Below are 26,551 nucleotides of genomic sequence, written 5' to 3' on the forward strand. Positions count from 1 at the left end.
CAGGAATATCCATCAGGCAGCCACTGGATCCCAAGATATGAGTTACAGAAGGACTGAGAAAAATCTATGTGACATGCATCATGTCTTCACAGAAGCAGTAGATGACAAAGTACCCAGACCTGTTCTTCAAATTCTGATTTGAAGGGCAATGTGCTATATTGTTACATACGTGCATTATATACATGATATACATTATTAAATCCTTCAGTTACTGCTGTGACAAACTTTGATTAGGTCTCTTTGAGCCAGAAACAAGCTCAGCAAGGAAGTTCAGGATATGATTAACCTCATATTTCCCTTATGGTGTCTTTTCCTATGTCTTATCCTCAGGACAAATAAAATGTCATTTACATAGAACTTAAGGATATGAGTCAGCTCCCAATGTTTCATGCCCAACAATTAGTGCTATTATTATTTGCTGGGGATGACCAGCAGACCCTGAGTGACGGATGAATGATTACTCTGACACATTTGCTGTGAAAGAGAAGGCTAAGGGACTGCCTGGCTAAAGGAACCAGACAGCCTTGATCACCTGCCTCATCAGGCTTTTATTGTAACAGAAGTTTGAGATAAAGTTTATCTTTTAGATACAATCAGCAGGGTAAGTAATTTTGGGAGGACACATGTGTCTGCAGTGTCCATTAAGCAAGGACACCTAAAGATTAAGCATAAGGATTCCAGTAAACACCTGGGGGTCCACACGTGCACAGACTTGCTTGGAAAAGCCATGGCAGGGTCTGCCACCTTTGGCAAGGTCCCCACAGAAGCCCCAAACCTTTTGGAGATTCCTCCTTATAGACTTTCCAGTCTCCTGTGCTTCCCTACAATTATTAATACATAATAGTAATCATTTTTAAAACCAAGAGTTTTGATCTTATAGAGTATACAGTTCTAATGATGGGAGTGATCATACATTAGATGTGGGGCTCAGCAGCTATTAATAAATAATTTTAAGTCTAAAATACTTACAACTCCATGTCATGCATACATTCTATATATTTAATCAATAATGACAAAATAAAAACACAATGAAGAGGGGCTACCAAAATTTGGGAAGAATTCGAAATGTAAATATCGACATGATCTCTGAGGTAGATGTATAAGATGCAATTAACACAGCATTTTGTTAGAAAATAATTCAGGGAATGTATGGAAATATAAAATAAACCAAGTAAACTCTACACCTATGGTCTTCTCTATTCTTACTTCAAATGGTAGATTTTACCAGATTACCAAATATTAAATTACAATTACAAATCAGGTACCCCTGGCACTTTGCTTTAAATCTCTAGTTCTCACATATGTAATGCTGCAAATTTTAGATACACTAGAGGCCCAGTGCATAAAAATTCATGCACTCGAGGGTCTCTCAGCCCAGCCTGCACACTCTCACAATCTGGGACCCCTCGGGTAGAGTCCAGTCCCATCACAGCATGGCTCTGGTTCCTAGGGCCTGTGGGCTGAGGCGGGGGGAGAGTGACCATGAGGCCAGTCAGATCGCAGAATGGCTGCGGTTCCCCGGAGCCTGCAGATGGGAGGAGGGATCAAGATTCCCAGATTGCAGCATGGCTCCAGTTCCGGACCCTGCGGGCCGGGGGTAGGGACCAAGAGTCCAGTCCAATGGCAGCATACCTCTGGTTCCCCAGAGCCTGCAGGCAGGGGAGGGACCCAGAGTCCAGTCCGATGGCAGCATGGCTCCATTACCGCAGATCCCTCCCGCTGCTGCACCTTGGGCAGCTGGGGCCCATAGGTCCGTCCCGCCACCACGCCGTGGGCCTCCCTCCACAGGCGGCTGGGACCCAGGACTGACTTCCACCATGCCGGACGGGACCCTAGCCTGGTGTTTGGTCATCCATCAGGATGTTTAGGTCGTGAAGAACCCTGGTTCTTTTTATATTAAGATTATATATTTAGTATATGAAGTCAGGAATGTATTGCTCTTACCCAATATCCAATAGTTTTGTGGGCAGAGCCTGAAAGTGAATTCATCTCTACCTCCATCTAAAAACCCATGTTAGAAGTTTTAATAGTCTGCATGTAATTGTAAAAATTAATTTACTTATGATAACTGATTTGTATATCTGGGCTGGTCTATATTCAGTTGACAAAAAAGCAGACTTTTCGTCTGTATACCAAGTTCTTAAGAAACTTGGTCTGTTTGATCCTTCTTGACTTTATATCTCCTCTCCTGCCTGCAAATTGTCCAGTAAAGAAATTAGACTCATTTTATTTTGAGGTTTGTTTTAGTTTGAAATTGATGTCATCACTGATGGGTGACCTCTTCAAATGGTGATAGAAGGAACTTAGGGTGGTGAACATACAATACATCATATAGATTATGTATTTAAAAATGGTATCCCTGAAACCTAATAATTTTGTTAACCAATGTCACCTCAATAAATTCAATTAAAACTAATTAATAAATAAAAAAGAACAGAAAGAGACTATCTGGTGTTTTATCTCACATAGTATATTTAGGTTTGTTGTAAGGTTACACTCATTTCAGTTAATCTGTCATTAGTTATGTTAACCCATGTACACAATAAATGAATATGTTTGCACAAATAATTTATGTTTTATTTTGAAATGTTTAAAAGTAGTTCTTTCCTTTCTAAATTTTAAATTTTAAAAAAATTATTTTTTCTAAAACGTTTCCTTCAAGCTTTCTTGTCCTCATAAATTTCATGCTTAAAAATACTTAGTGTAAACTTAGCCTTCATCTTTCTTTCCACTATAAATCATATTTGCTTATACTTTTGGCTTAAAAGACTGGAATATGTGAAGGTTAGGTATGTCTTACATTTCCTTTCAAATACACTAATTTAAAAACCTCGATTTAACACAAAATTGACAGTGAATTTGGATATCCCTTTAGCTATCTACATCATAAGACATTTTTATAATAGATGATCACTAAAAAAACCCCACTAAAACACACACACACACACACACACACACACACTCATTAATATCCAAGGGTGATAGGGCACCCAGCTACCAAGTCAATGTCAAAATCTCCTAAGTACACATTCATTCGTCTAAATACCTAAATTGCCATAGGTTAAGTTTTGTAGTTAGTTATATAAAAGATACAATTATAGGATGGATGTTATTGGGGGAAATTTCTATAGAAAGTTTTTGCACGTGGTAAAAAATATAATGAGGATTAAAGTAAATTGAAAAAGTAATATGTTTGGTACAATTATCTGTCCGACTATTCAGATTGATTATTTCAAGCCCCCTTAATTTTGTATTACCTAGAGACACAGTCACACCTTAAAAACATTATAAAATATACAGTGAAGTGATAGTTTGTAGAAAATTTATTTATAATATATGCATTTGCTTTTCTTTTTGTTAACATGATTGCAAATAAATAGCATAATTTAGCTTATTCATATAAAGATAAGTACTAAATATTAAAACATTCTAAAGATATATTAACAATATTATATATGAAATATTAATATATGCTCATGGTAGTTTTAGGCCACGGTGTTTTCAGTATTTATTTCAATGGTGAAAACAATGTTCTTCTCAGTTGGGTGAAGGTTACAAATGCCAGCATTTTTCATTTCAATATACTCTGAACTGCTAATTTTCAAATTATAAAAAGAATCTCAAGTTCAGACTCAATACAATGAAAAATAGTTTTCTCCTATAAAATAGCTTAATGACACAGAGCTAGCATGAGTCATGCATATCCAGACCTTGAACTCACTGGTGCATTTGGAAGAAGCCAAAGATTAATGTTTAATAAAGAGCAGGTCAGCTCTGGCCATTTTAATTGCAGGATGATGGTTTGCAATCATTTGGTGCCCTAAGCCATTGTGGAATTCTTGACTATTTCACAAAAGAAATCAATCTTGCTTTTCTAAACTGTTCCAATAATCAAGGGTAGAGAACTAGATTTTTAACCAAAATAGATATTACCATTCAATATGCTATCACATCATACATTTGTAAATGTTTCTCTTTTTTAATGATGAGAGAGAGAGAGAGAGAGAGAGAGAGAGAGAGAGAGAGAGAGAGAGAGAATGAATTTGTTGTTCCACTTACTTATGCATTTGGTTGATTCTTATATGTGCCCTGACCTGGTATCAAAACTTTAATCTTAGTGTATTCAGAGGATGCTCTAACCAACTGAGCTACTTGGTCAGGGTGATGTCAATGTTTTCTTTCAAAACACACACTGGGCCATAAACCCCAACAGCAATCACTATAACTTAGTTTGTATTTTCAAAATAATTTAAAACAATACTGAAGCCGCATGGCTAATAATAATAGCTAACTTTTATTGAGCATATACTATGTTCTAGTAACTGTTCTACAAACTTTAATATTTAGCAATTTATTTAGTCTTCACAACATTTTTTGAGATAGATATGACTAGTGACCCCATCCTACTGATGAGAAAATTGAGCACAGGTTGGTTAAGTAGTGATTCAAATCCAGTTTGTCTGACTTTAGAGGCCACAGACCTCATGTAAGCTGTGCATTGCATACATAACCCTAAGCAAAATGCTGAGCCCACCTTTCTGCTCTGTAAAATGTAATAATAACATCACTTCTTTTTCTCTAATGGTATGAAGGCCATTTATATTTGGGATTTTTTGTTGCAATGAACAAGAGTATTCTTCAGGCAGTTGTGGCCGTCCAACACAACCACAAACCGTTCTATGTATTTAAACCAGAGGGAAATAGAGACTTTACTGCCCAGGTGATAGAAAAGAGCTGAAAAGCTGAAGGGGTGCTGGAGCAAACCCAAGATGAACAACAGCAGAGCAGCCGCCACAGCTAGGCTGGCAGGATTAGGGGGTTGGCAGTGCCATCTATGCTCAGCCTATAGGAAAAGCAGATAAGAGCTAGAGCAGCAGAGGGGCAGCTCCTGTGGCAGACACCACCCAATGGGGAGAGAGAGGGGAAGATGTACTATTTCCCCTCATTCTCAGCCTCCTCCAATCTCTCTCCTGCAAGTCGGTGGACACAACCTTCAGAGACCAGCCCTCTACCAAGATCAGAGCAAAGCAGAGAGCAAGACATCCAGGGGCAAATCATAATAAAACTGTAAATCCTAGCAGCTATCATGTTGTAAGTCTCATTCTTCTGTGTGTCCTTTCAATTTTGCCTGTGGATACTTTCTAGATTGTCTTCCATCTATTGTTGTTTTTATTGACACATTTCCCTGCAAAGATTTGTGTGAATTCCATCTTAATAAAATAGGCAAGTAACCATATTTTGAGGATTATTGTGATTAATATTTAATGTTATAATCTTAACTTTACTTCCAAATAATACTCATGTATAATATTAAGGGTTTTGGTGTTCTTTGTTTTGTTTTTGATTTTCATAATGATTTCCCACAGAAAATTAAAAAATTTGCCCATCGTCTAGATTAGAGGTATGAAATAAATCGGTACACAGGAGGAAATAAACTTAAATATCCCTAATACTGAGAGAAGACATTGCAACAAACATTTTACTTATAAAGTACAGAAAGAATATAATAAATTAGATCTATAGTAACAGCTTTAAGTAATTGAAATGGCTGTGTTTTATATAAAAATCAAGGGCATGATCTTAAACTCTACTTAAATTCTTACAGGGGGACACAGTGTAAATTTCTAGCATCTTGGCTTGAGATGCTTAGAGATTCATTTCAACATCACTTTTAAGAGGTGTGTAAGTATATAAAATCTCTACAGATTCTATGTTAACATTTCAATGTTTATGTTAGCTATTTCCCTCTTACACAGAAAGGAAAAGTTAAAAATATAATTGTTGCAGGTTGGGTTTCCTAGGAAATAGACTCTGAGTCAGAGATTTGAGTGCAGAAAGTTTACTAAAGAGTTCTCTAGGGATCCCACTTGTAGGGCACTGAAATAAGCCAGATTGTGTAGAGAGAGGAATTGGACTGCTATTCAGTTACAACAAGATCTCAGCTGATTGAAAGCAGCCCTGCTGCTGGGATGGGCCTTCAGAGATGCCCAACACTGGGAGGAACCTGTAAGGAAAAGAGATGAGACTTACGGAACTTGTACTCTTTGGGAGACAGAAACACTTTGGCATGGCAAGAACAAATAGTGTTAAGTAGAAACCTTGTGCCGGAATTCTGTGTACTGCCTTATGTTGTCCTTCCAGCAACTTCACACATTTTTTAAGACTACAATAATCATGAATACATGATAAAACAATATTTTTGAAAGATTTTGAAAGAACTTGGTCCTGTGTCTGAATTGTGTAGAATCTAAAGTAGTTATTCAACATGAATGAGGAGGGGCTAAGAGTCCCGTGTGTGTGTAATATTTAGTGCCAGCATGATCACCGGTAATGTCATGCCATGTCAGTATCCACAAAGACCTGGTGAAAGATACAGTTTTGTGAGGCCCACAGCTGATTCACCTAATTGCTAGTAGGCAATGAAGTTGTGATGGAAATTGTTTAAGTATTATCATGGCCATAAAGGAAATGCATGCCTGTGTCAATATCCACGAAGAACTTGTAACTGTGCCCAGATAGATGTTACCGGTTTGACTATCCAGAAGATGAAGAGATGCCCCATTGTCCAGGTTGGGCAAGAAGATCATAGTATTAAATATCTGTACCAACTAAGCAAAGGAACACAATCAGTCAAAAACATACATATCAAATAAAAATTGGATAGCCTTATTCCCTTTTACATGGAATTTAAGTGTAATACTTAGTTCAACTAAATATATAATTTCAACATAATGCAGCATGTAAGAACTGAGAAAGAGAATGAAGCTAGAAAGCTAACCCATGTGACTGTACAGGGTCTACTTATTTCTTTTCCCAGGAGGCTCTTTTGGTATGACTCACAATTTTATTCTTAGTCCCCCTTTCTAATTGCACTGCTCAAAACTATCTCAAAACCTTTCAATGAGCATCGATGTAGGAAAAAAGAATGTTGAAATAGTGAACATAAACAGAAATTATTAAGGCGATATCCCATAGAGCAGCAATGAAATGGGAGACAATCTAAATGAAATATCACACAAGGGCCAGTTTTGCAGGAAGAAACAGGTTTGATCTTTAAAATTCTGACAGCAAACACTATATTTTCAATCGCTTCTCAAGCTGAGGGGACAAGGTTTTGCTTTCATTCAATAACTGTTTCACTAAGTACCTTGTTTACACAAGTGCTGCAGTAGGGATAAAAGTCTGAGCAAGACTTAGCTCCCACTGCCTAAGAACCCACAACCGCTGAACTAATTGCATGGGCATTTCTGACTGTCAATATCTGAGAGATTTCTAAAATAAGAGTCAATTTAAAATTACAACAAAAACAAATTATTTAACGAATAAGTGTTTGTAGTAATGAGACCAGTTTACCCAACTCACAAAACATGACTAAGGGGGAAGTAGGGTGTTTTAAAATGGAGCAACGCAAACAACTTGGTAGGTATAACAAGTGAAATAATGATCAACTAGGATGCTTTTATAATTATAGTCTCTCCTGATAGATGAAGGCACTGATCATCTTAAAGATTTTAAGATAGTAGAGATAAGGCAGGACTAGAAACAGCCACATAGAATCACATAAATGAAAATTTAGATTAGAATCATGGGACATCTGTGTACACTAATGTGTCAGCCTATGGGACACTTTTTCAAGGGAACTCCCTATGGCTGAGTGATTTAAACATGAAGTGGGCAAAGAATTAAAAAACATACTATGGAGAACAACTTCTCTCTTTAACAAGGGAACATATTGGATGATTTTATGACCATCTCTGATGCTGTTATGATTTCAAAGAGATGAAGCAAAGAAAATAGTGATGAAACCAGGGAAGTATGAGAGTGTTTACTAGTGTGAATGTGTAAGATATGTATATACATCTACATGACATATACTATGTTATATGTGTGTGTGTGTATTATCATTTTCTCTTTCTTAACTCACTTTATAATTTGAAAATAAATAACTCAGGGAAGAAATGTTTTTCTTGAGATTCGTGTTTCATGAAAGCAGGGTGCTTTTTTTTCTATTTCCTGCTGAACGGGAAAGGGAAAATCCTCCCTTTCCTTAGCTATTTTTCTGAAAGGTCTGAACAGAAGGTCTGCCCAGCATCGCTAACGTAAGTAACTGACAACGAATTTTGTTGTCTTCTATTTGTTTCTCTTTAAACAATTATAAAAAGGAGCAAGTGGTACTTTTTGTAATTTCTCTTTTAAATGTCTCAGAAACTGTTGTAATAGTTCATCCTGAGGTGAAGACAGGGGTGCCTGGAGGCAAGGGGTCACACAAAACTCGAAGGCAGCTCTAGTCTGGAGAGCAGCCCCTGCAGAGGCTAATGGGGCCATTTCTCCGCTCAGTGCTAAGCACTGCCTTTCCTTTTCTTTAGGACTTAGGCTCATTGTTGCTTTTCTCCATCCTCCTCATACTTCAAGCTGAAAGCTGTATTTCCTTTGGTAGAAACACAGTGCAAGAGGTTAGACCATTAACAGAGATGCATTGTCACTGGCTCCCCAAATCTGTGTCAGTGACAAGTGTCAGCTGTGGAATCCTTTCATCTTGGACCTTACAATGATTTATAAATGTTTAAGTGAAAATGATGAAGCAAAAGGTCTTTTTATTTAACTTTATGTCTCTTTATCAAATATGAATAATTAGAGAAAGCAATTGTAATACATGAGAACAGTCATCTTCCAACTCTAAAAAGATTAAAGAGTATGGGTGAGATCCTATGTCATTTATGTGATTGGATCTGTTGCACTAATTTTCAGTTAAATTGAATTATATATATATACATATAATCATATCATTAATATAAAATATATATAAATATATACATATAAATAAATATATAAATATACAAAATATATATATATATAAATATACAAGTATATATATAAATATATAAAAATATATATACACACACACATAGAATCATATCATTAGTATAAAAATGCAAATAAATGAACTTCACTTGTACATGAGAATTTAACATGTGGTATCACTAATATTTAAATTTATTAAAAATAGTACCTTATCTTTTCAAGGATAAACTTCACCCAACTCAAACAATCAGTGAAACTTTTCCACCTGTGCCCCCTCTCATCCCATGTCACTGTTCCAGCCACACAGCGCCAGCTCAGGGTTCCTGCTAAGCTAACACAGCTGTTGTCTGCCCCCAGCTGCCATCAGGATCATCTACTAGGACCTCATCTGCTATGAAGAGATGTTGTCCGACATCTACAAGATACGGGAGATCTCAGTCTGGCTGTGCCTGGGAGGCAGAGTCAAAGATGGTCATGAAGCTGAGGGTAACACTGAGGACTCACTAATTAGTGGAAATGCTACTGCTAAAGGCCACGAGGGCAAAAGTACAGAGAGCACAGTCATCACTGGTGTCGATATTGTCAGGAACCATCATTTGCAGGAAGCTAAAAGAAGCCTGCAGGAAGTGCATCAAGGATGACATGAAATCAATCAATGCCCTGGCCAGTGTGGCTCAATTGGTTGGGCATTGTCTGGTGCACGGAGATTCCCAGTTAGGGCACATGCCCTGGTTGCGGGCTCCAGCCCCTGTAGGGGGCATGAAGGAGGCAGCCAATCAATGTTCAGCTCCCACAATGATGTTTCTCTCTCTCTTCTTTTATCTTCCTTTTTCTCTAAAACAATAACAACAAAAACAACAGAGACCTGCAAGAGTAAAAACTTTTATGACAAGGCTACAGAACAAATCCAGTACATCCTTGCTGATTTCAGAACTGCCATTTCTGTATTGGTGAAGATATATATCCAGATGGCCTGGTTGCTCTGCTGGACTGTGTGAGGATGGTGTGACCCATATATGGTTCTCTTTAAGGATGGTTCAGAAATGGAAAAAACATTAACAATCTGGCAATTTGGACCTATCACCTGTCATAGTAACTGTCTGCTGTTTTTCTCCACACACCACAACAGGACAAATCATATGGATGGTATATCGAGTACTTCATTTATCTTGACCTTAATTTATTTGGAGCAGAGGAATTATTTTTAAGAAAAGCATGTCATCTAGGTTGTCTAAAAATAAAATGCATTTAAACTAAAAAAAAAAAAAAGAAATCAGTGAATATAGAACCTTGCTCTCACTGGTTTTCTCCAATGTGAATTTCACAAAAAATTAACAGACAAATGGAATGTGGAAAGTTGAGAATCTAAGTATTCTATGGGTAGCTAAAATATAAACTTCAATAGCTTTAGAATCATAAGGACAAATTCTTGTCATTGTAAAGAATCTGTTTAAGTAGTTGGGCCTGTGTCTTTTAGTTCTTGCTGTCATTATTAAATTCAAAAAATTTAGTGTGTCTCCATTTGCATGATTCTGCACTGATCCTCTGAAAGCAATCAAGACCAGATCCTTTTTAGAGCCTCTAATTCCTACTTTGTTGACACCCACAACAATTCTTATTCTTTGAGATCAGTGTTCTCATTTGCTTAAGTATAACGAGTTGCCTAGGATTACATGGTACAACTTTTTCTTTCAACTTGCTTAGGAAGAAATCCATAAAAGGACTATTGCCACCTCGTGTGTTCATAAGTGACAATCCTGGAGATGAGATGGTTTTCTGGGCAATGATAGGACTTCCATTACATTCAAGTTTTTTTTGTATTGAATTACTGTATCATTTCCAGGAGAAGAGCTAGGCATTTGCTTTGCAGAGTTCACTGATCCATTATACCCAAGTGCTAGATAGGAACAGAGTTGGGGACAGAACCTGATTTTGACGTTTTCATCCTACATAGGAGAATAGTGATGATAGGGAGGAAGGAGAGCCCTTCAGTGTAGCGTAAGAACCAGTGAAAGACTCGGTCCTGCCCTGGTCTCTGTAATCCATATTTCTGTAAAACTGAAGGTCTGTGTATTCCAAATCCCTTTGCACACATCTTAGAGATGAGAGGTTACTAAATCTGGTATATAGTTTTTTAATACCAAGATATATAGAGAAATTACTTCAGAAAAAAAATAACGATCTTAACAATAAAAGAATCACTTACACTAGATACAAATAATTTACTTTTAAACTGCTTCATCTCTCTTGAAAATGTGAAGGGAGACCAATCCGCATGGAAGACATGGGGTAACAACCAGCACAGTCTGAGGGCAGAACAAGTGACCCAGGGAGGGTTCTTAAACCAAAGAACAGTTTCAAAACTTAGTAACTCCAGTCCATTGGCTCTTCTTGCTGAGACGCCTGGTCTGACAGGAAGGTGTTCGCTTGATAGTTGGAAGCAGAGGTAAAATAAGGATGAAAAATGCATGGATTCAGCCTGACCCCCAGAAAGCGTTGCGCAAACATGAAGCCGCTTGCAGTGGTCATAGGACACAAACCTAAACTTCCCCCAAAACTAAACAGAGGGACAACTGTCCTACAGTGTTATTTATTTATTTTTTAAATATATTTTATTAATTTTTTACAGAGAGGAAGGGAGAGGGATAGAGAGTTAGAAACATCGATGAGAGAGAAACATTGATCAGCTGCCTCCTGCACACCCCCTACTGGGGATGTGCCCGCAACCAAGGTACATGCCCTTGACCGGAATTGAACCCGGGACCCTTCAGTCTGCAGGCTGATGCTCTATCCACTGAGCCAAACCGGTTAGGGCTCCTACAGTGTTATTTAGGGCCCTGCATTTGATAGTATAGATGAAACACTAAGTGGTCAATTAAATTTTCAAACATTTCAGCTTGAACTGAGAACTATTTTCTGGATACCACTAAGTAGTTGAGGAGAAGGTTTAAAATGTGCATGTGTAATAATAGTAATATGTGTAATATTGCTAAATATACTAATATATACTATACATAATAGTAATACTAATTACAATAATAGTAACAATTTATAGTAAATTGAACAGTAATTATAGATCAGGTTTGTGATAGACTAAGCCTAAATTATCTCACTTACTTCTCACAGCAACTTTATGAGGAGGTATGGTCATTCCTATTTGATACATGGATAGATTGATGTTCAGAGCATTTTGGAAACTTTCAGAGTTCTCAATTAATACATTTGGCCTTCTAAACTAAGTTCACCTGACAATATGGGCCACACTAACCATTGTTAGGCTGGGTTACAGAGCTATTTGGGAAAAGTGGGACTGTCTACAGGTGGCAGAACACATTGTCCACAGTAGGGCAAGGATGGAGTAGAAACTATGGAGAAGTAGACAGCAAGGAACACTGAACTTTCAGATTGTCCAGATTTGATTAATATTGTTTTTCTACAAAAAAATAGTATTATTGATAGTCCTAATTTATTTCTAATTATGTTTTTAACTGTTTTGCCACTAAAAATATAATTTATACTCCTTTAGTCCTCTATAATTTTCTTATCAGAATCCAATGAATGCATACACATCTAGAATACAGATAATAATTTTTTTTAAAAGCCTGAAAATACACTTTTAAAAACCTGTAAAACAAAACTGAAGAGGAATTTATTTATAGAACTGATTCAACATGTCACATTTATCCACCTCCATACACTTTTCATTTGTACCATCTGTAAATCTATTTCTAGAATCCTTGATTAAATTTTTCTATTTGTAAAACTGGGGAGAAATTATATAATTATGAAACATGAAATTGTAATAATCCCCTTAGTGCTTGCTTAATTTATAAAATGTATATTCAAGTATGGTAGGCACCTTTAATCCTAAGAGTATTATTATTAGTTAATGACTATTTTCTGTACTTGCATAATGCCAAACAGCTGGATAAAAATGAGAATTGTAGTCAATCTTCTGGATTTTTTTCACTTGATGCCACAAATGCTGATAGTTATCATGTCAAGTGTGATAAAGATAGATCAGCTGCAGGTCCATGCTCCTCTTCTCCTGGGTGCACACAACTCAGGCACATTTCCAGATCCTTTGCAACAGAGTCCAGGTGAATGACAGAGTTTTAACCAGTGGAAAGTGAGTGAGCGAACCTGTTCCATTTCAAGGCCTAGACCTCCCATATCTCTCTCTCCATTTTTTTCTTTTCCAGCTCACTGGTGCCGTGGCCACAAACTCCATCCTGGGATAAAGTTGGAAGCTACATATTAAACGTAGCAGAGTTACTGTTATGTGTCTTCTCCTTGTCTATGTAGATCTGGAAATTTTCTCACCCCACCCCCAAGTTTCCTACCACTACACTGCCTTGTGAGCAACAAAGATTTACTATTGTCTTAAGACTTTACATATCAGGATTGATTTATTTTCTACAACCCTGGTCTCCCTTAACCTATATTCTAGAGGACTGAATTTTTTCTAATTTGTACAGCTATTTACCTTTGGTTCACTTTTTTTCAAGGATTGAATTCTGTATCAGTTTTTCAGTTACTGGAGCAGCATCTCTGGGGCCATGGTACTGTGCCTCAGAGACCTTCTCCTTCAGGGAGTAGAATTCACTAAGGGGCCCAAACTGCTGTTGGAAATCTATCACTTCATAAGAGGTAAGGACACACATCTCACAGCTGCTCACAGTCCGTGAAGGAGCCTGGGGCAATAGTAAGGCCAACCTCTTCCTGGAAAACCCAGACATCACTGACAGCTGACTTTCACTTGAATAACCACATTGCATTGTGAAACTGAATCTTCCTTAGATTGCAGGACAGTCTAGGAAATTCCCATCCATTCGCTTCTCTTCTTTCCATTCAGAGTAGACTTATGTGGTCTTATGGCTCTCCAAGCCCTACCCAGCTGCCCAGCCTTACCTGCCCCTTCCCTCCTTTCTTTCACACAGGCATATCTCCTACGAAAATACTTGCACATTTAATCCCTTTTTGGTATCTCTTTCTCTGAGGATCTGAACTAATAAATGCAAAACTCTTCTGTGAACAAATGATATGTGTCTTTCATTACTTGGGATACATTTTTTATTAGTTTCCAAAGGCTGTGATAGCAAAGTATCATACATTGTGTGGCTTCAAAAACAGAAACTTATTGTCTCACAATGATGGAGGCTAGAAGTCCAAGATCAAGGTGTTGGCAGGGTTGGTTTTCTTTCAGGGCTGTGGGGGAGATCTGTTCCTGGCCGCTCTTCTAGCTTCTGGTGGTTTGCTGTGAATCTTTGGTGCTCCCTGACTTGTAGACACATCTTTGCAATCTCTGTCTTCATCTTCACAAGGTGTTCTCCTTATGTGAATGTCTGTGTCCAAATTCCCTGTTTTTATGAGGACATCAATCATCTCATGTTTATATAGGACTAAGTCCCACCCTAACAACCTCATGCTGACTTGACCACTTCTGGAGAGATTCAATCCAAATAAGGTCACATTCTGAGGTGCTGGGTGTTAGGATTCCAATACATCTTTTTGGGATGGAGAAGAGGGACTCAATTGAACCTATAACATGGCTATTAATCAATCATAGGCTTAAAGTTCCCGTATGTTTGGAAAATAGCAGGTGACATGCTCATGGAACTACCTTTTTGTAGCAGATATCTCAACATGATAAAATCTGTTAGGTTATCATAAGAATGAATATAAAACATTGTCTTTCAACTTTCAAAGTACTTTAAATCCTGTGGCAATATGGATAAATAGTTTATCAACCGAATAAAATTATTTCCATGATACCATTTTCAATACAACACAATTCAAATATCAATTATAAAAGCCAAAATCTCACAAGCAGACCAACTTGTTGAAGAAACACCTAGGGGCTACCAATTTTAACTTGATTCAAATTACTTCCCGTAGAATTTTATTTAAAACAATGTGGTAATTTGCACCTTTAGTGGAAATTTGATGTTTTAAAGGTGATTTCTTGTTTACTTTTTAAAAAATGAATACATATCATGTAATGAGATGATCCTGCTAGAAGGAAGTTACAGGAAGCCTAGTAAGTGCAAGATACTAACCCTGTACCTTGCTCTTAGGGCTTAATCATGGAAACAGCCAAACAGAACAAATGGTTAAGGGCGTATTGTCTTATTTTTCATAATGAAATAAAAGTTTGTGAGCATACTATAAATCATCACATTATTTCAGGCATTTGAGAAATTCCATTCATTCATTAAAACACACCTTGGGATAGCCTGTAACCCTAGTCTTTGGGCCAGACATGGAAGATAAAGAGACTAATGAAATACATTTCACAATAAGTTCCCAGTTCCAGTGCATAAGAAAAACACTATTTTATAATATAAAATCACAATATGATGTTATGGCATTGTACAGGATGTGGGAACACAATTAAACAAGAGGATGAAGACAATAGTATAATCTCCTGCTAGTTTAAAATTGCCATATCCATCTTTGGTTGTCATATCCAACTTTCCAGCAAATAAAAAAATAAAAACAAACACAAAATAGCTTACATGAATAATTAATAACCAATGGTTATTATTTCATAAAAAAATGAAGAACTATGATAACCTTCCAAGTAGTTGAAGTTGACTCATCAGAGTTCTAGCACCATAAACACAAGCTTCATAATGATTTGTTGCTTTTATTTCAACAGTGTTTTCCACATTTGTGTGTATACATGTTTTTATAGAGGATTTATGTCAAGAATTATTAATTTGCAGTCATATTATTTTATTTTGTTATTTCCTTAACAACTATTTAAGTTTCTGATTACTCTTTATTTTATTTTATTTTTTTTATGGTTGCAAGTTTCTTTATTTTGTTTTTTATTATTATTTTTTTATTGCTTAAAGTATTACAAAGGGTCTTACATATGTGTCCTTTTTTTCCCCCCGCCCTTGACAGTCAGTCCCCTAGCCTCCCCTATCCCCCAGTGTTCTGATTACTCTTTAAAGAGCTAACTCTATTTATCCCCCTATCAATAAAAATACATTAAAAAGTACTATGCTTATTAAACACTTATTGTGTCCCAACTATGTATCTGCTATTTATTTAGAACTAGTGATCATAATATTTGAAAAACATAATCCTCACCCTGAAGAAGCTCAGAGCCATGTGTTTGAGATAAACAAAGAAATGCACAATAATATAGAGCAGCGGTTCTCAACCTGTGGGTCGCTACCCCTTTGGGGGTCGAATGACCCTTTCATAGGGCTCGCCTAAGACCATCTGAAAACACATATAATTACATATTGTATTTGTGATTAATTACTATGCTTTAATTATGTTCAATTTGTAACAATTAAATTGGGGGTAACAACAACATGAGGAACTGTATTAAAAGGTCACGGCATCAGGAAGGTTGAGAACCACTGATACAGAGCCATGAAGCCTTCAACAATTATAAACTCAGACTGACACAATGTTTAGAAAAATGCTCCCTAACTTTGGGGAGTGATCCTAGTGTTTTGGAACGATCGCTTTGGGTGTGGGAGCAAACTACTTTGGCATAAAGGAGGTGGGATGGTTGCATGTTAAAGGTTAATATAAGAATTCGACAGGCGAGGATCAAGAATAAGGGCGATTATGGGCAGACAATATATAATTTTCACAAGGGAATAATTGAGAGAGAGACAGAGAGAAAGAAAGAAGGAGCAAGAGGAATAAGAAGAGGTTAAAGTAAAAGATAGTAAAATTAAGGAGCTGAAAATGATTTATAGACTGGAGAATAATATGGGGAGAGTGAAGGAGCCTTTGACGAAATTGCTGAGAAAGAAAGGTTGAGTCTGAGTCCTGAGGGGCCTTGCCTACTCGGCTAAAGAGTTGTGTGTTAATCATCCTGTCTAATAAGGAGGGAATATGCTAATTGAATGCCCCTCCCTCAATGATAGTGGCATCCACAGCCACAAGATGGTGACGCCCAGTCTCCTCAGCCCCCCAGGCACCCAGTGCTGGGCCAAGGCACAGGCAAGCCTTGCATGGCGGCTGCCCAGCCACCCAGGGCTGCCTGAGACTTGCTCTGCCAGCAGTGGCAGCAACAGAGGTGTGATGGGGCATCGCCTTCCCCTGATCACCGGGTTGCCTCCCGCCCCTGAGGGCTCCCGGACTGTGAGAGGGGGCAAGCTGGGCTGAAGGACACCCCCTCCAGTGCACGAATTTTCATGCACTGGGCCTCTAGTTAAGATAATAAAAACCATGGACTGCTTTAAGGCCAGAAAATAACATTGATGTTTTATAAATGTCCCTCTGGTAAATTATTTATGTGGAGAAGTCTGGAGGTGCAGAGATCAGGAAGGGACAATTGTCATAACAGGTGAAAGGCAGTAATGGCCTGAGCCAAGACAGTGACGGGAGGGAAGAAAGACAAAGTTTTAGAGTATTATAAATACAGAACTGACTACCTTTCATAACCAAACACATTTGGGGTAAAAGAAAAAAATGAGGATGATCTTGAAATTCCAACTTGGGCAATATATAGATTGTGAAAGCATTTAGTATAACAGTAAGGAAAAACATATCTCTCTGAGGAAAATATTTTATTGGTTCTTATTCACCTACAACATTTGTTTTTCTGAAAAGAAAAATGTGTCTTCTATTTATTACTGAATCAATCATGATGGTTTATTTCAATTATCATTGCCACTAAGATAGGAAAGGATCTAATATGTTTGGACTGTTTGTGCGTTTGTACCCAAGCAGGAAAAAGAATTTTGTATAAAGAATAGCAAAATCTCCATAAAAGACCTCAGAGGTCTTTGTTATGTATAAACCAATTCTCAATGCTAATTTGACATAGATGGTTCCATGAGCATGCTTTCTTCTGTATATATTGCAATGTACTTCAGACAAAAACAAGAGAAGTAAAATTTTAGTAATTTGATAATTTCTTACAGATATATTTTCTTCCTTGAAAAGTAAACATTTTTCTGATAAATAAAATATTGTGAAGGAAATTGCATTTTTTTCAAGCTAGTATTTCTACTAATACATTCAAACTAGCTTATTTAATGTTCAACAAAGAACAAAAGAACTTCCAAGACCATTAAACTAATAATAATATAGAGAGATTATATATATATATGTATATATATATCAGAATACATATTCTGATATATATAATATATTCTGATATGTATGTTATATATATATATCATATATATTATATATATATATATATCAGAATACAATGTTGAAATGAATGCAATATGTCATATGGTTTGGGTTTATTCTTCTAGAAACTTTAAACAGAAGGATTTAATGTATTATTGTCTACCTATAATACAAAAAGTTCAGCAAAAATGGTAATTATATGAGGCTATGAAACATTCTTGGGGGTTGAAAAAAGAATTTCCAACAAATGGAAATTCTAGGGTCTAAATTATAAAAACAAAAACAAGCTCCCAACTCTTTTATACAAAGAGAGAGTTTGAGTGCATTGCAATCATTATTTTAAATTAATCCTAAGTGATGTACAGCGTATCTTTTTTAAACATGAAGTATTCAGTACAGGTAAAATAGTAATTTTTGTATCTAGTCAGTACCTCAGTAGCAGACCCAGTGGTGTTTATGATAACTTACAGCTAAAATGACATTTCCTCAGCTGTTACCAATGCACTTGTATGACCAAAATGTGTTCCTCAAAAGACCAGGCACAGCTAGTAGAGTTTCTAATGTGTAAGAGCGTTTAATACTGGGGAGAAAAATTGCCTCAGCTTATGTAAAAATTACCCCATCACTGAAGCCCATGCTTTCAAAAGAGTAGCTGATAAGCTTTACAAATAAAAATACAAACATACCTACCTACCTACCTACCTACATACATACATACATAAGCCATAAAATAAAGGCTAATGAATAAAAGATGCCCTGTTTGCTCCTAGCATCAGAGTACAACTGGAGGTCACTATGAGACCTGGTCTAGGCATAGTGAGGATATTGGCCACTCAGCCAGCAGTTATCTCTGTCATCACCATCAGCCAATTAGTGGAGGTTAACAGCTACCTGTGATACCAACAGAGGCAGACAGCGTAACAGGAGATAAGGGAAAGAGAACCTTGCAGAGGGCACTTGTAAAGAGAAACCACTGTTATTCCAGACAGACTGGGCGCCTGTCCCAGACTAGGCCTTCTAAGGAGTGACCTAAATGGCTGCCCCCTGCAGGGGAAACAGCTTCACCAAAACAGCCCAACCAAACACGAAACATACAAAGGAAAAGAAAATGAACAACAAAAACAAGTCTCCAAAAGGTAGGGATAATAATTATCCAGAGTTGCCGCAATATAGTATTTAAAACCTAGCTCTCAACAAAGAAAAATGACAAGTCATGCAAAGGACAAGAAAATATGACCCATCCATAGGGTGGGTGTGTGGGAAACAAACAATAGAAATGATCTCTGAAGGAGCTTAGTTGGTTAACTTAGCAGGCAAGACTCCAAAGCAGTTATTATAAAGATGTTCAAAATCAAGTTTAAAGAAGTAGTAGAGGCTCTGATAACAATGTCTTATCAAATAGAGATGATCAATAAAAAGATACAAATTATTAATAAAGAAACAAATGGAAATTCTAGGGTTTAAATTATAAAAACAGAATCAAAAAATGAACTATAAGGATTCAAAAGTGGGCTTGTGTTATCAGAAGAATAATTGCACTTGAAAATAGATCAATAGTCCAGCCGTGGTGCCTCAGTGGTTGAGCATCAACTTAAGAATCAGGAGGTCAGGGTTCAATTTCCAGGTTGCAGGGTCAATCCCCATTAGGGAGTGTGCAGAAAGTATCCGATCAATGATTCTCTCCCATCATTGATGGTTCTCTCTCTCGCTCCCTCTTCCTTCCTTGCTGAAATATAATAAAAAATATATTTTAAAAAGAAAATAGATCAATATGAAGTAAGTAATCTGAAGAACAGAGAGAATAAAAAGTTAAAGAAACATAACAGATACCTGGCCGGTGTGAGTAAGTTGGTTGGGTGTTGTCCTGTGCACCAAGAGGTTGTAGGTTGGATCCCTGGTAGGGGCATGCAGGTGGCAACTGATCAATATTCCACTCTCACATTGATGTCTCTCTTTCCCTCTCCCTTCCTCTATCTCTAAAAATCAATAAAAATATTCTTTAAAAATTATAAAAGAGAAAAGTGACAGTTTCAGAAAAAAATATGAAACACCATTAAATATATATATATTGAGACTACCAGGAAAAAAGAGAAAAGAGAAAGAATATTTAAAGAAAGTTGCTGGAAAACTCCCCAATGAAAAACAATCTACACATCCCAGAAGCTCAGTGAATTCCAAGTAGAATAGAAACAAATTGATTTACACCCAGACTCATCACTGAAAAAAAAATGTTCAAAGACAAATACAAAGAGAAAATCTTGAGAAAATGATTTATTAGTTATAAAAGAAACTCAGTATGATCAATTGCTGGCATTGTCAGAAACAATAGAAGCCACAAGGCAGTAGAATTACATAGCCAAAGTTCTAGAGATAAACAAAACCCTGTGAACCAAGAAACATATCTAGAGAACCACCTTTCAAAACAGAAGGCAAAATAAAGACTTTCAGGCAAACAAAAATGGAAAAAAGTTGTTGCTGGTAGGCTTACCTTAAAAGAAATACTAAAAATATACTTCAGGATGAAAGCAAACAATTCCAGGCAGTAATTTATACATGCATGAAAAAAATAAAAAATGCTGGTAAGAGAAATGAAAACATATGCTTTAGCAAAAGTTTGTGCATGAATGTTCAGCCATATGAATAGTAGCAAAAATTAAGCAACCCAAACATCCATCAACTAAAGAATAGAAAGGTAAAGTTGGTAAAAACATTTAACAGAAAATTATTTGACAATATAGAGAATTAAGTATCAATATACATCACAACATGCTTAAACCTTAAAAACATATATGTGAATAATTCTATTTATATGAAACTAGAGGCCCGATGCATGGATTCGTGCACCTGTGGGGTCCCTCAGCCTGGTCTGTGCCTTCTCACAATCCAGGATCCCTTGAGGGATGTTGGATTGATGGTTTTGGCCCGATCGGAGGGATGCAGTAGTGCATGAAGCAGCAGGCTGCCAAGGAGGAGCCCAAGCCCAGGTCTGCGCTGCACTGCTCCAGCTCATCCCGGCCCCACTGCGTCCACCACAGCTGCTCAGTAGCACTGCCGTGGAGGCGGGAGAGGCTCATGCAGCCACAGCTGCACTTGCCAGCTGTGAGCACCCATTGGTCAGCTGAGTGGTGTTCCCGCTATGGGAGCACACTGACCAACAGGGGGTAGCTCCTGTGTTGAGTGTTTTCCCCCTGGTGGTCAATGTGCGTCATAGCGACCGGTCAAACAGTCAACTGGTTGAATGGTCAGCAGTCGCTTAGGGTTTTAGATAGATAGATAGGTAGATAGATAGATAGATAGATAGATAGATAGATAGATAGATAGATAGATATAGATATCCATAATAGGCTAATTTGTAGAGATAAAAATTAGCATGGGAGGGATAGGAAGATTGGCTGATGATAGTTGAAGGGTACAGGATTTCTTTTTGATGTAATGAAAATATTCTAAAATTAGATCATGCAGATGGTTGTACAACTCTGGGAATACAGTAAAAATAATTGATTTGCACACTTTATAATGATAAGTTATGTTAATCTATCAGTATAGTGTGTATAATTCAAATAAAATAAAAATCCCAAACAGGAAAGGAAAACAAACAAAAAACCAAAAAGCCTGAGATATTACACTGCTTGCTAGCTGAAAAATCAACCTGCCACCCTCTCAAGGATGCTGACAAAAGATACAGGCTTTCTGGGTCAAAGTTACTTTATTACTCACAGTGCAGAAAGCAGCATGAACATCATCATATTTGCTTCTATTCTTCTTGCCCCTGCATTTTATAGGGTGACAGAGAAGGGCCTAGATGGATAACTACAAATACAAATTGCATTCCATGAGTGGAATCTTGAGCTCGGGAAACCTGAATCTTTTATAATGGGCACTAAATCTGCCCTCTTTGCTCTTTTTTTCTAGAGAAAGACATTATCTCCATTTCTCAAGGCTGTAGGCAAACTTGCTTCTTGCCCTGGAGGGTGACATTATCTATAGGTTCCAAGGCTATTTTCTGCACAAACATATGAAAAGACAGTCCAAACAAAAAAAACAAGTAGTGCCTCATTCACAAAACTTGCAGAAATAAAAAAGACCCACGGAAAATTGTTCCCAAATAGGGTAATTCAAAATTTCTCCATGTCAAGAGAGAAAGTTAAAAATTGAGTCTGGCAAGACCCCAGAGCAAAAGCCCAAGAGAGCTTTATGTTTAAACTAGAGGCCCAGTGCATGGATTTATGCACTGGTGGGGTCCCTCAGCCTGGCCTGTGGGGATCGGGCCAAAACCGGCTCTCCAACATTCCCTAAAGGGTCCCGGATTGCGAGAGGGAGAGGCCAGGCTGAGGGACCCCACCGGTGTATGATCGGGGCTGGGGAGGGGCAGCAGGAGGGCTTCAGGGCTTGTCTGGCCCATCTTGCCCAGTCCCGATTGGCTGGACCCCTACCTGTTCAGAGCATCTGCCCCCTGATGGTCAGTGCGTGTCATAGAGACTAGTCAAACAGTCGAATGAATGGTCAGACACTGCCGGGAGCCAGTCCATCCTTGCTGTTTCAAGGGACCTGGCATATATAGCATACGGTTCTTAATATGTTTGCTCACCTTCTTGGCGCTGTGTTTTAACCAAGGTCACCTCTCCGAGAAAGGTTAAATCCCCAGGTAGGGATTTTCCCCTGAAGTTAGGGAGGGAATAAAACCCCTCAACTAAGTGCCAGGTGGGTAATTAATCCCTTTAACTACGAACAATCATGCTTAAACTACATAATCTTTTCTCCCTGGAATGGAGATAAGAAACGCCCTAACCTTTGTAATAGAGATTGATAGGATTGAATCAACTGGTATAAATACAGTTGTAACAAGACAGAAACACTCAGAACTTAGAACAGAATCAAGAAGACAGAACCTACACGGAGCCTAGAGACAGAAGAACTTCGCTGGAGAGAGCATGCCGGAGGATCCTGGAGAGGGACTGGCCTCGGAGCCTAGAGACAGAGCCTAGCGGGAGAACATGGCAAGGGATCCTGGACTGAACCTGACTACAGAGATTGGCAGGAGAACCTGACTGGAACCTGGACATTGAACCTGACTGGAGAGCCTGGACAGAACCTGGCTGGAGAACCTAGCGAGGGAACATGGACACAGAACCCGGCTGGAGATCCTGACCAGAACTTCGCTGGAGATCCTGGCTAGGCTGCTGATCAACTGAATGCTGTCTCCATGTCATTCCTTCTTCGCTGACTCCGTCCACGCCTTTGGGGACCCCTGGACCTGCTGGGGTTGGACCCCGGCAAGACACTTAGCATATTAAGCTTTTATTATATAGGATTAAGACTAAGCTGATACAAAGGCAGATGGACAACTGAATGGGTGAAACAAGGAATTGTGAAAGTTAAGAGAGAAAAATAAAGGGAGAGCACTGAGTAGGTAGGGTGGTTCAGAATATCGAGTTGGTTTGCTATTCTTTATTGCATTTGCTGAATTCCTTGTGAAACCTAGGGTGTGGCTCCTATAATGTACTGTACGGTTGTCTAACGAATTAATCCGGCTGCAGTACCACCTCTCCTATGCCTAAAACATAGCTCTAATAAAAAAATAAAACAAAACACAAATCCTATCACTCCCTTCACTACAAAGTTCAAACTTCTTATTAACCCTTGAGGTCTTTCCTTATCTCATGGCACATCTTTCTAAAATAAAGGCAGTCTTAAATATCCTAAACCCACCATTCACTGCAAAAACGAATGCAAGACGTTTTTATATTTAGAGTCAAATTTAGTTTCCATAAGTTGCAATATTTCCTGACATTTGTGCATTGATGACCGGCCTGAGGGACCTAATTAGCATTCAACTAACAAATATTTCAAAAGCAGAAATGAATTAAATGAAATTTCAATGCTCTACGTTCTTTGAAAATATCAAGGTTGGACCATCTTTGGCCAGCCTGCCAAGGAGTTACACTGTGAAAACAAAAGAATATTGAGGATAGATTAGGTAGGGTGGTAATGGAAGGGGCAGCATATACTGAATTTAGTTACATCTGTTTTCCTTATTCATAAACTACAAAGGTTCTTTAGCATTTCTATGGGTAGAGTATTGTAAGCCCAATCTACTCTACCTGCAGCCATCATTCCTGGTTTTCCTCTCCATCTACACTGCAGGCCTAACTCAATTTATCAATTTATAGGCCTGATTCTTGTTAATCTAAAAGCTCTTTTCCAAGATTGTATCTAATGATTGAATTAGGTCCCTGTCCAACCAAATAGATACATTTTAAATGATTGGCTTGGTTCCATCTACATGAGGGGGGGAAAATTTTTGCACATAGCAAAATTGAAAGTCAGAAAAATTGGCCATAACTAATGAAAGTAGCCAACAAACACTTGTTCTTCAATTTCATTAAATTCTACTGTCTGTTCTCTGAAAGCAATTTGGATCTCCTTCACATTATTAACAATTTTTACTTACAAAGAACCAAGAAACTGAAGGTTTCTTTCATTCTTGAAGGTAATTCCTAACAATGTCTTATTTTCTATTTTACCATTCCCCACAGGTTGGGTAGCTCTTCCCCTGCCCCCAAATATATGTTAGAAATGAAAGTACAATGACCTTTCTCCTCATTGTGATAAATTCTTTTTCACCTAATGGGCAATCACCAATTAGCTTCTAATACACAGATGCAGTGGAGCTAAAAATATCTCCCAGTCTCCATAGCAGGTAGGAATTTTTATATGATTTAGGTACTGCCAATTACATACACTAGACTTTAACTCAAATTAACAACGGATAGAGTCAGAATGTAACGCCTCTTTAGTTGGCATTGATTATCATTAGAAGTTCAAGGTTTTTGAATCATTTGTGGTTCCTTGATTGAACAAGGAGCTTCTAACTCAGTAGCTTCTGGCTGAAGGAATGGAGGAATGGGCGTAGCAAGGCCCTGGAGCAGAAAGGTGAGGCGGAAGCTTCTGTTCCTAAACTTACTGAACATGACAGAAGTGGGGGCAACATTATTAGCTTACTTTTATAATGTGGTTTTGAAATTTCATCACTGAACTATCACAGCTTCACTCCTGGTTTCTTTCCTGGTATTATTCAAAGGCATGGGCAGCCATGAGGCTAACTGAGATAAATAATTCTGAAAAATCAATTATAATTATATAAATTTCACAATGTCCAGAAATTTTAGAATAAGATCAACACAAAAAATAATCATACATGTAGTCATCAAAAAACCCACCACCATTAGAAATTTGTAATATTTTCTCTAATTTATTCTTTATTTGAAGTGCCTGTTTTACAGCTATGATTATACTGCAGAAACTATTTTATAAGCCACCTTTTTCATAAAACAGTAAGAATTTATCATGTCACTTAAACTCTTCACAAATTACATTTAATTGATGTGTAATATTTTATAAGAGAGAACACTCCTTTCCACCTACCAGAGTTTATACAGTAAGTGGAACAATTTTCCAAAACACTCCTGTCATTGTGAAACACCCTTTACTCTTCCCCACAGAGAGGGAACAAATTACCTGGCTCATTTCCCCGTTCATTCCTATCTTCATTGCTTCAGTCAACAGACATGTTCTGAGGATCTGTACAGTATCTTGAGCTGTTTTAAGTGCTGAGGACAGAGCAATGAAGAAAATGGAAAAAAAAAAAAAAAACTTCTAGCCACATGTGGCTGGCATTTGGAGTACAGTTTGGGGATAGTAAGGCAGAAAATATACAATATAAGTAAGTGAACTACAGTAGGTTAGATTATGTCAAATGCTAAAGTGAAAATACAGCAGGTTAAAGGGACAGGAAGTCCCTGGAATTGCCATTTCAGATGGGGCAGATTCCTTTCCTAGGGCTGCCATAACAAAGGGCCACAACCCAGATGGCTTAAAACTGCAGAAAGTGATCAGCTCACAGTTCTGTAGGCTAGAAGCCTGAAATCAAGGTGTCATGCTACTTCTGAAATCTTTAAGGGAATTCCTTCCTTGCCTCTTCCTTACCTTCTGGTGGTTTGCCTGCAATCTTTGTATTCTTGGTTTAAAGTATTATAACTCTAACCTCTGCCTTCCTCATCATTTGTCTCTGTGTTCACATGGTTGTCTTCTTTAAGGACACCAGGCATAGTGGATCAGGGGGCAGCCTGCTCCAGTACGACCTCATCTTAACTAATTACATCTACAATGTCCTTATTTCCAAACTAATTCACATTCTGAGATGCTGGGTATTAGGACTTCAATTTATGGGTATGTGTGTGTGTGTGTGTGTGTGTGTTTCTTTCTTTTTTTTTTTTTTTCAGGAGGACAACATTCAACCCATAACAGCAGAAAAGTGAGATCTCATAAGGAAAACTGATATTTGAATAATAGCCAGGAAAAAGTGAAAGGATGCGTCAGGGGGATATCTTGGAGAAGAGTGTTCCAGGTAGATACACTAGGAAATGCAAAAGTCCTGAAGAAGAGGCATTCCTGGTATGTTCAAAGGCAACAAGGTGGGTCAGAGTGACTAAAAAAGAACGAGAAATAAAGGAGAGTGATAGGGGATCGGGTCAGGGAGCTAACAAGGGCTAAGATGGTCTGCCTTTCAAGCCATGGTAAGAACTTTAGCTGTCACTGTGAAATAGATAAGACATTGTGGGATTTTATATAT

General features: G+C 37.8%; 1 pseudogene; it reads left to right on the top strand.

Moving 5' to 3' along the window:
• The first annotated feature begins 1,482 nt into the window (after window positions 1-1,482).
• LOC132238421 (translationally-controlled tumor protein-like) overlaps window positions 1,483-26,551 on the top strand; it is a 125,164-nt pseudogene continuing 100,095 nt past the window's right edge.

The sequence above is a fragment of the Myotis daubentonii genome, chromosome 1 (genome assembly GCF_963259705.1).
Source record: "Myotis daubentonii chromosome 1, mMyoDau2.1, whole genome shotgun sequence".
Taxonomy (NCBI): domain Eukaryota; kingdom Metazoa; phylum Chordata; class Mammalia; order Chiroptera; family Vespertilionidae; genus Myotis; species Myotis daubentonii.